Consider the following 10,260-nt stretch of genomic DNA (forward strand, 5'->3'; position numbering starts at 1 on the left):
GTCAAAGTAGCCATTGAGAAGGTGAAATTCCTGGAAGCACTTGGAGTACGCTTAGTCATATTTGACATGCATATATGAGCTACCAATACTTCTGTCTTGTCCCCGAGCATACTCCATATGCTTCTTACTACGTCTTTTCAGTCTTCCTGAGTTATTGTGGGGCTCCTCCTGATACCAAACAATATCCTTTGTCATGCCAAACAGTTGACCTATCAGACTGAGTACAGTAGAAATCGAAGGACAGTTGAATAGAACTTCCTCAAAATCAACATGACTCGTCTGTCGGCAACTTGCTCCACAGGCCATTTTGGTCAGATTAACTGTAGTTTTCAGAAACTACAGCCAGAAGTTGTAAAAATTTAACAATTCTGCTTAAAACTTCTTGAAATTGACATGAAATGTAGAGGTAGGAGATAAAGATTTAATAGACTACGTTTCACTTATCAATTCACTCTCAAAAAGATTTGTTTCCCCCATGCTTACTGACCTAAGTCATATGAGAAATCCAGCTTTCCAACAGCCGGTTTATTACAACTAAACCAGAACAAAAAACTGTAACACGGTTGCATTCAGGCTTGAAGAATACAGACAATTGCTACAAAACCAGACAGATCAGTTTTATATCATGCAAAATACCAGAACAGCATAATGTGGTTTTGGTGCTCAGACAAAGGTCTGATTATGATTACATGGATCCAGCTGTTTTCACCAAGTTATAAACATTAAAAGGCTCTCTAAAAGGCATTTGATTTTCAGAAATCATATAGTAATAGAATGCCTCTTCATTCCCTCCAAAAAAACTGCCTGGCTCAGTAAGAGGACATTGGTCTTGCTAATTCCAGCTGGCTACAAATGTGGCTTAGTTATACAGTGTTGGCCATAGTTAATGACACCCCTAGGAAAGACGGGTAAAAAGGCAGAAAATTAATTAATCTTTTATTTCAAACCACTTCTGGTCATTGTGCAACATAATTGGTGCAATTATCCCATCTAATGTCTATTTAGTTTATATGCCTGCATAATATCTATTTATATATATTTTTGTCCTCACACTCAAACTCTCTATTTTAGAATCAGGTTCTTATATATACAGTACATTGTCTTGCCCTTTAACAGGAACAGGCCCACAGCATCACAGAACCTCCACCATCAACAGTGAGCACGAGACACTTTCCCATTTATTCATTGTTAATTTAGTTTTGTTTCGTGCAAAACTCTCCAGCATTGTTTTTTTTTTTGCCAAAAAGCTCAATCTAAGTCTCATCTGACCAAAGCACACAGTTCTAGTTAAAGTCTTAGTAGAGTTCAGATACACTCACATATGCACGCTTTTGATGGTAGGACAGAAAGGCTCCCAGCACCACCACCAAAACCATCAGTTGGTATATAAATAGTATGTGTTTGTCATACAGACTTAGTGAGCCCAAGATCCCACTAATTTCTTTAACCTCACTTACAATCCTGCCCACAGTCTGTGGTGACAAAACAAATCCAGCCTGTGGCTAGAAATAAGGGAATGTCTGATCTAGTGCAGGCAGTCAACTCACAAAGTATTGCTATTTCCCAAGTTGATATTTCTCTAGCTATACAGAATATGTCAAGCATACCCTAATAATTTGAGCAATCTATAGTATTTAAGCTGCAAAACATTCTGCTGTGCTCTGCGTATCATGTGCTCTTATGCCTGCTGTTGGCTTCTGAGTGGGTCTCTTCAGACCATGTATGGTCAGAAACCCTCTCCTCAAACTCTGACCAGCAGTAGCAGACAGGTTCACAGATGGAGATGCACTCATCTATGATATTTCAAGATGCATTTATATTTATATGTGAGATATCCAACTAAACATGCTGAGCTTTTTGTTGTGCCACAAAGTTGCATACTTTATTTCCACATATTCTGGATGTTTTCAGGTTTAAAATAACACTATTTGTCTAGTACACATAAATACCAAACAGGTGTTGCACTTAAAAATAGAGAAAATTACTTGTCAAGATATTTTTTTAATATACACTACCAAAATACTGAATATAATCATTAGCATCCACTGTAAACCTTTGGTTTGACTCCTAATTCAAGTCAAGTGGAAATGAAAGAAGAAATAATCACATCCAGTGTCCGGTGTCTTTCAGGATACAAAAGTTTTTATCAGGTTGCTTCCTGCTGAAGGAAATTTTAGTAAGCTCTCACTATCAAAACAGTGACTCAGACGTAATTCTGGTCACGGAAACTTCACAAAACTTCCTTGTTTGGAGTGCACTGTACAAATCTTAATCTATGCAATTTCAGGAAACTCAGATTTCCCTGAATATTTTTAAATTAAGTTGGGAGTTAGACTCCTTGCTACAAAATCTTGATCTGATTAGAACATTCAGAAATGCTTGGCTGGTTGACTTTAACAAGCCTGTCCATCGTTGTTCTGTGATTTCATAATTTTGAGGCAACCATAGATATTTTCCTTGTGTAAAAAGATAACTTAATTGTTTTTATGTTGCTTATTATAGCTGCCACTTTTTGTAATTTGTGCCTACCCAACAGGAACAAAAAACTGTCCATATGGCTCAGGTCCAGTATCATTTGTGCGCTGACTTTCTGGTTTTAGCAGGAAGACAAACCGCATGATTGTTGTTGCTGATATTTACGACACATTGAATTATCTGGTTCTTGTAAACATCCACAGTTTTGCATTTCCAAACCAAACATGACATAAATTAGAAGTGGCACACAGGGCAGAAAAATGCGTGCCTGCATGAGTAGTTATGATGGAAGTGGTTGTGTGACAGAGGCATTAGTCACAGCATCAAAGCACAAATGGTGTTCAGGGGGAAAAACATTTACTGGAATCCGGAGTGTCCTGGCGGCTCTGTGGCCAAGCGTGCATTCCATGATCTGAAGCTCTGATCCCAACTTTATGGCCTCAATTAGTTCACCACTACCTTCCTCCCATTCTTGTCTGACTCCAGGAATATATTTGAACAATTTCTAAGTTGAATTTTAAGCCATTTGCGATATAGAAAAAAAAGTATTGCCTGACAATAAATGGTAACTGGACTGGATAAAGTGGCTTGACTGGAGGGTTGCTGTGATATCTGACTTAAAGGATCATTAACAGATCCTTTAAGTCCCGGTATTTAAAAAAAAAAGCTCTTTAGTGAAGGTCTCAGATCTTTATTAGAGAACATAAGTAACAAAACAGCATCGTAAAGACCAAGGGAGACGGTAAAAAATCAAGAATGAAGAGTTCAAATGGGGTTAGGCTACGAAAGAATATGGTGAAACAATCTGTTGTGCACTTTCTATATATTGCTTTTATGGAAGAGAAACAGGGAAAAATCCATTAGAAGTCCCATCTAAAGTTTTCCACAAACAATGTAAAGGACATAGCAAATGTGGAAGAAGCTGCTCCAATAAGTTCAAACCAAACACATCACACTGAAAACCTCATCACTACAGTAAAACATGGTGGTAGCATCATGTTGTTCGGATGTTCGTCTTCAGGAACGATAAGGAAGCAAGTTAGAATGAATTGAGCTGATCACAGTGCAATGCTGGAAGAAAATATTTACCTTTACCTTTAAGTTTGTATATTTGCAGGGTAGCAACCCTAAACCTAAAGCCGGAGCCGTAATAGCTTATTTCAAACTGTAGAATGATTAAATCAAAGTCCAAACCAGAATCCAATTAAGAACTTGTAGCAAAATATGACAGTTGTTGTTCACAGTGCTCTCCATCCAATATAACCAAGCCATAAGCAATAAGTAATGGTAAATCCTTCAATAACTGGATGTGCAAACCTGATAGAAAGCTTGTCCCAAACATTTCAAGGTATGACTGGAGCAACATTTAAGTGAATATAGATGCATGACAAAGTTTTGGGGGTGACGGTGACTCAGGGTACGAATTTGTCATGTCATACAGTAGGTAGCCAGTTTGAACACACCAACATAACAAAATATGAAACCACTGGCCTGACATCTACATATAGCATTGAGAAAGAACAATGAAAGTATAAAACATTTTAACAGTTTAAAATACAGTACCTTTTTCAGACAACTTATTGTTTTGTTGAAAAATACTTGATGCAAAATAAAAGTCTACTAAAGTAGTTGCATTCCACTAGCATCTGTGTGTCAAAACAAGCTAACACTCCTTTTTTACCCTTTCATTGCTCCTCCAATGAAATAATAGTAGGTCATGATTACTGCAGGAAAAATGTTTGGCTTGACCACTGCAGAGTGGGGACATACCACAGGCCTGTTGACAGGTGCCAATCAAGTCTTCATAGTTACAAAGTTCTTCTGATTCCAATTCTTTGCTTCAAAGACTTCACAAAATTTAAACTTGTCTTTTTTTTTTTTTTTATTTATATATTTTTGTGTTACGTAGCCTACACTAAAAGTGGGGAAAATATGCAACTCAGAGAAATAAATGTTTCAATGAGGTCAAAAGTTGACAATAAAAAAAAGATAATTACTTTCCCGTGAATCATAATCCCAGCTCCACCCTGAGTTACTAACAGAGTTCAAGATGCTTAGCATACTTGTCTTCACATAAGTCGCTTCAATGAAGATGCATAAAATGCTGCCTGCTGCTGCTGAAGGATTGGACCTTCTTAAAACCAACATTTGTTTTCATTTTGCCAAGTAAAAGCAAATCAAATTGTCGGAAACTATTTCAACTGTTTCAGTAATTTTGATTCCCAAATTTACTGCTGCATGTATTCCCAAGACTGAATTACTATTATTTGTCCCATTATTTTTGGATCACTGCACAGCACCAGTGCAATAATGTAATTGCATATGTGAAACTGGAGTAAAATCCAGGATGGTAGTTGATGGACCTCATCTGTTTAGCATTAGCGCTGCAATGGACACTTCTGCCAGAGTGTTTTCCCTCAGGTGTAAGATCTTTCTTCAGTAACGACTTGATGAAAAGCGGCATCTGAACTCCAACAGCTTCTCAGGGGATTGCAGCAGCAGATATTCAAAAAGGACGCTGTCAGAATAGAGGAATGTCAAACGCAGAGATTTGCAGAACTTTTCTTGGCTCAGTTTGAAAGCCATGGAAATGTACTGAATCATTTAAAACTCATATTTCTTTGTAAGGAAAATTACACTCCCCCGCCACTTTTTTTTTCTGTTGTATGTCACTTGTACAAGAATAATTATTCCCACTTTAAAAATGAGTTACAAGACAACATTTTAATGGAGAGACAGTCAAGCTTCCATTCTTCCAGCAATCAATCTTTAGGTTCTTGCCAAAAGTAACACTTTTAGCTTCAGGTTCACTTGTAGGTTAATCAGAAAAATTGTCTTAGAAATGGCCAACTCCTTATTTGTGTGTATGCATCAATGTAGTGCAATTTAATCAATGCCAATAAGATGCCAATCAACTGCCAATAAGAAAAAGAAAAACAATAGGCCTTCGCAGCGCTTCGCTGCTCGGGCTTAATTATATACTTTTTTTTGGCAGTGCAAAGCTGAATTAAATACCATACGCATCATTTTGTAGATCTAAAAATATCGGGTTCTGTTCACAAGTTAGGTGTTTTTTGTTATTTACAAAGATGCTCATTTACTGTCAAAGTCATGAGACCAGATGTCATAGAACAGCTAAGTATAAAGCAGCTGAACCAAAGTTTTATCAAAAGTTTACAAAGTTTATAGTCATAAAAGTTTGAGTGTATATTAGAAACTGAAATTGTATTAAAATTTGTTATAAACCCAAATCATCAATGAGACATAAAACAGAGTAAGCAATACTAGTGTTAACCTAACAAAGACTTTATCAGATAGCTCTGCATAGATAGATCAACATGATCAAGATGTGAGTTTATTGAAAACTGTGAGGAGTCAAATATATGTATAGAAACTAAATGTTGTTGTGCAGAAACAACTGCAGAAAACCAGCTAGTGGAGTGTGAAGAATATCATAGGTGGCATGCCAATACTGATGAAATGCTTATGGTAGTTTCAAGTTTGTTTCTTTTTGAAAACTACACTTTAAACATACTGTGTTTTTTCACAGTATGTTTAAAGTGTAGTTTTGACAAGGATTCACACTTGTGCTCAAGATCTGCAAATATTTATTGTAAACTGACTGATAACTATCACGAAGAAACCAGCAACCTGTCATGCTTACCAGCATAACATACTATAGATTTTTGTTAGATTTATATAAAAACAGAAAAAAGATCATTCGTTTTGTGGAATATTGGCAATTTCATATTATCATCACTGCATGTTCAGTAAACAATATGCAGTCTTTCACTGCTGTTTTTGTTTTATACAGCTGGAATTTCCATGCTTGTCACTGGAAGACTGACGGCCAAGCAATGTATGACTCAGGTGGTTGAGTTGGAAATATGAAAAGAACTAGAAGCTACATAATGACTCATTCAAGCAGTCATGGGCCCAATAATCAGCAGCAGTTGCTCCTATGAAGCTTCTTTCAAATTTCTCAGTTTAATTTTTCTACTCACCTGGTCATGGGCAAAAAACAAATTAACTCACTTTTCCCAGTCTTTTTTTTTTTTTTTAAATTAAACTTCAGCCACAATGACAGAGCCTGGACAGGTGGAGGGGGTCGCAACGATAGCCAGAGTTAACTTTACAGAGCAGACAGGGGAAAGGATGAAGAGGTGTGAAGGAATGTAGCTGTTCAAACAGCTCTTTGATTTAGTGGTCACACTGCCCGGTGTGACTCACTGTGGCTCAAACACACAGGAGATCACCTCAACATTCATCCCTCTGGTCCAGCAATGATCAGCTCTCTGCTTGCCCTTTCTTTGTATGAGGAGGAAATGACAGAAATGTATCTGTCTTAATTTGTTATTTACAAAAAGAGTTTAAAAAAAACAACATTTTTTTATGAAGGAATAAAATGAAATCACATGGAAACAGAGATGAAACAAAAAAGATACTATAGACAACAGTGAATTGAATCAAATTTTCTGCCTTTTTATTGTCCAAGTGTCATGTTTCTTGAGACCATCTGCTCTTGATAGGAAAATTGAATATAACACACTAGACAAAATGAAAAATGGCAATGAAAGGACACAGCAGTTTCCTATTTTCTCCTTTAGTATGGCAGCCTTCAGAAGTGCGGAAATATCCTGCAAACCCAAATTGAACAAATTGGCACATATTAAATGTACATTAAAAAAATATCTTATCATGTTTTGTCTGAGTAACAATATAAAATACAATGAAGGCAATATGATCAGCACATGTTGAAGGTGCCTAGCAGCATTTTGCTGGCGCACAACATTTGGCTTTCTACATATGAAGAAAAGCATTATGGTACACCGTAATGTAGCCTACCATAATGGGGTACCATGTGGTACACCATTAATAATTATGGATTCTAATAAAATAACAAAACATTTCTTGTGTGTTTTATGAATTCAAATTAATTCCAAATTAACACGACTAGATTTGTGACAGAAACCCCAGTCTTTGATAACATTAGTTGTTCCTCAAAAAAAAAAAAAAATGTTTTAGTCTCTGTGCCACTGTGCGTGTTATTGCATATTAAAGTGTATATGAAGTTTGCATACTTAAAAAGACATAAGTGTTTTTGAAGGGGTGTCAAGTATTTGTTGAAATTAGCTATTCACAAGCAGCTGTGGTCCTCAAACCCCTGGTCCACTGTATGTCTAAATATGTCGGACACAGGCTATTGTAGGGTGTGCACATATTTTCACATGAGTGGACCTTTTAAGTCTGTTTGGATAGCAAATCCTCCTCTATGCTGAGTCTTGAATTGGTTTGTGAATCTTTTGCCTTCGTGACCTAAGAGCTATTTTTAAACTACTTGCTGATTTGAGCTTGAGCGACATTTTATTTTCAGTGAACAAAAATTTGACTTCTGTACAGTAGAGTATCTCACAGAGAAGCCCAAGACAAATTGTTTGGTCTACCAAGTAATACCACTAAAAAGTCAAAGGACTGTGACATTTTATGGAGTTAATATGCTAGCCTTGAAACCTATCACTCTGTCAGAGGTGTAAAAAGTCTAACAAAAACACAGATATATCTTTACGCAAGTAAAAACAAAGTTTTTAAAAGATTCCAACTTGTGTCTTCTGTTAAATGCTTACACACAGAAGCTGTCTATCTGCTCTACTTTTGTCTACTTGCTCAGCTGGAGTCCGTAGACTCTAGAGCTACTCTGCAGCACTTTTAATCTGTAATTGTGTCAATAGACTAAACACTTGGACTGCTGAGTGTAATTCTGACTTGAAGTCATGCCAAAAATGAACATTTAAAATTGGAGATGTTGCTTTCTAGCCCACAGTGAAACCTCTCCTTGTGTGTCAGCAGGTGATATGTTTAGTGTTCAGGAATATGTCAGAATCACATCAGGTTGAGGCCTCTATCAAAACACCAGCTCATCTGTTTGTCTTAGAAAATGCCCACTTGACGGCCGTACTTGTAAACTGAAAGTATCATAAAGTCCATGCTGTGCACCAAACACTTAGCAATGAAGAAATAATAAAAAGTTCTTTCATTAGAGAGATGACAAATCTGGCACAGTACGATGTTACTCTCAGTGGAATGTTTCCATGATTATGTCAATGCAGAGGAAAAAGTAAGACAAAATAAAAGAAAAAATAGCACACATCTGGGACAGATGAGTTTTGTTTTCTTCTATTTTTGTTTTTAAGACAATATTCTTTCTATTACATTAAGAGTAATGGTTCTGAACAAAAAACAAAACAAAAACGTTCCAATGCTCACATCGACAGATGTCTTCCACTTTTAAAGGAAAAGCTGAATTTATTGCTATAAAAAAGAAAGCAACCCCTCCAGTTTTTTAAGATATATTTTTTAATTAAGCTGCAAATAAAAATAGTTTTTATCAAAGTTGAGGCTCCTTTGTTTTATGAGATGAGAAATCCGTTTTATATCCCATCAGAAACAAACTTTTAGCTTGAATGAAAATGATTTAAAATCTAAATCTGCCAGGGGAGTAATTAATTTCAGCCTTAACTGTATTTTAGCTTCAACATGTTTCAAGTCAACACCTGTTTCATGATTGTTTACATTTTTTACAGTCTGAGATATACTAGTAAAATGGTGTAACGTAACATCCATACTTAAATATTGTTCTCTTTCATCGTTTTGAGCCATTCACAGGTAGACCTGTTGGTGTGTTTCTCATTAGTAACCTGCTACAAAACTCAGACCTGTGTGCTTTAGCATGAGGACACAAACTGATGGCCCAACATTCTCCTTCAGTATGCTGTGGCAGACATCAAAATTCAATAATTCAGCATGTCGTGAAGCAGCAAACACAAACAAACAGCACAAACAGGAGATGTGCACCTTCTAATAAGTTTACGTTTTCTCATCAGTCCACAGAATAATCTCCTAAAAGTCATGGGTCCTACTGATGTTTTTAGGCAGTTTTGAAATGAGTGTTTGTGTTTTTGCTCTTCTTGCTCAGCAGTAGTTTTCAACTTGAAAAACTCCCATGAATGCAATTTTTGCAAAGCCTCTTTCTGAAGAACAAACATTAATCTTAACAGAGCCAAAAGAGGCCTGAAGTGCTTTTTATGTTGTTTTTGAACTCTCAAATGGATTTTGTTAGGCTAGTCACCCCTGGGAAGGTTCAATAGTGTTTGATGTTTTGTTAATTTTCAGTTATTGGTTCTCACTGTGAATCACTAGAACCCAGTGTCTAACAACGGGTTTGTATCCCCTTCCAGATATATAGATGTGAATAATTTGTTTCAAAGCTGCTCTTGAATTTCTTAAATCAGGTAGCGAGTTCCTATTCTTTACCCAATCTCCTACTTTAGCCTGCTCCATGCTGTCTGCCATATACCTTAAAAAATTAACTGCACCTTCCTTTTTTGATTTTTTGAATCTGTTACACAAACAATATAAGAAATAAAAAAGTCCATAAAGAAGCAAACACATTTCACAATGCTGTATAGCAGTTTTTTCAGCTAATAAATCCACGGGAATTAAACTTTTGTTGCAAAATATTACTTTCCAGTCCATGTTATGATATTTTTCAAAGATTCAATGAGAGAAATGGGAAGAAAAGGTAAAAAGATCCAATTTAAAATTGGTTTTCTGTTACGTGTTGACATCATATTAGCTCATCTTTTGAGGCTAGGAGCCTTTTATGCTTGAATGAGTCACAGGTCAAGTGGCTACCACAAAAAAACAATTCTCAGCTAAACAAAAACCTGGACTTAAAATTGGTGGGGGGAAAAATGCAATTGAAAAGTATTTGAGGTTTTTTCACTT

The sequence above is a fragment of the Xiphophorus hellerii genome, chromosome 8, assembly GCF_003331165.1.
Source record: "Xiphophorus hellerii strain 12219 chromosome 8, Xiphophorus_hellerii-4.1, whole genome shotgun sequence".
Classification (NCBI taxonomy): domain Eukaryota; kingdom Metazoa; phylum Chordata; class Actinopteri; order Cyprinodontiformes; family Poeciliidae; genus Xiphophorus; species Xiphophorus hellerii.